Raw genomic sequence first — 310 nt, 5'->3', positions numbered from 1 at the left:
CACTGAACACAAATGTCAGGATGGCTGAGCGGTCTAAGGGGCTGCGTTCAGGTCGCAGTCTCCTCTGGAGGTGTGGGTTTGAATCCCACTTCTGACAGACCAATCATTTGGCTGCAGACAGAAACTTCATTCTGCTGGCATGTTGAGCCAGCAGGGCGTTAACTTTGACAAAACACTGCATTAGGTAAATGCTAGTATTAAAGGGTCAGGTGCTGATGAAAAAGATGTGTCTTTAGACATTTTTTGAAAATGGTTAAAGACTCAGCTGCTCGAATTGAAATAGACAAGTCGTTCCACCAGCGGGGAATAG

At 45.8% G+C, this 310-nt stretch overlaps 1 non-coding gene across 1 annotated transcript; it reads left to right on the top strand.

Moving 5' to 3' along the window:
* Positions 1–14: 14 nt before the first annotated feature.
* trnal-cag (transfer RNA leucine (anticodon CAG)) lies at positions 15–97 on the top strand. The gene has a single exon. It is a non-coding gene; the product is annotated as a tRNA-Leu (tRNA).
* Positions 98–310: the final 213 nt, after the last annotated feature.

This window comes from Sinocyclocheilus anshuiensis, unplaced genomic scaffold (genome assembly GCF_001515605.1).
Source record: "Sinocyclocheilus anshuiensis isolate Anshui unplaced genomic scaffold, SAMN03320099.WGS_v1.1 scaffold18721, whole genome shotgun sequence".
NCBI lineage: Eukaryota > Metazoa > Chordata > Actinopteri > Cypriniformes > Cyprinidae > Sinocyclocheilus > Sinocyclocheilus anshuiensis.
The sequence above is the reverse complement of the archived record's forward strand: the minus strand, read 5'-3'. Positions and strand labels throughout refer to the sequence as shown.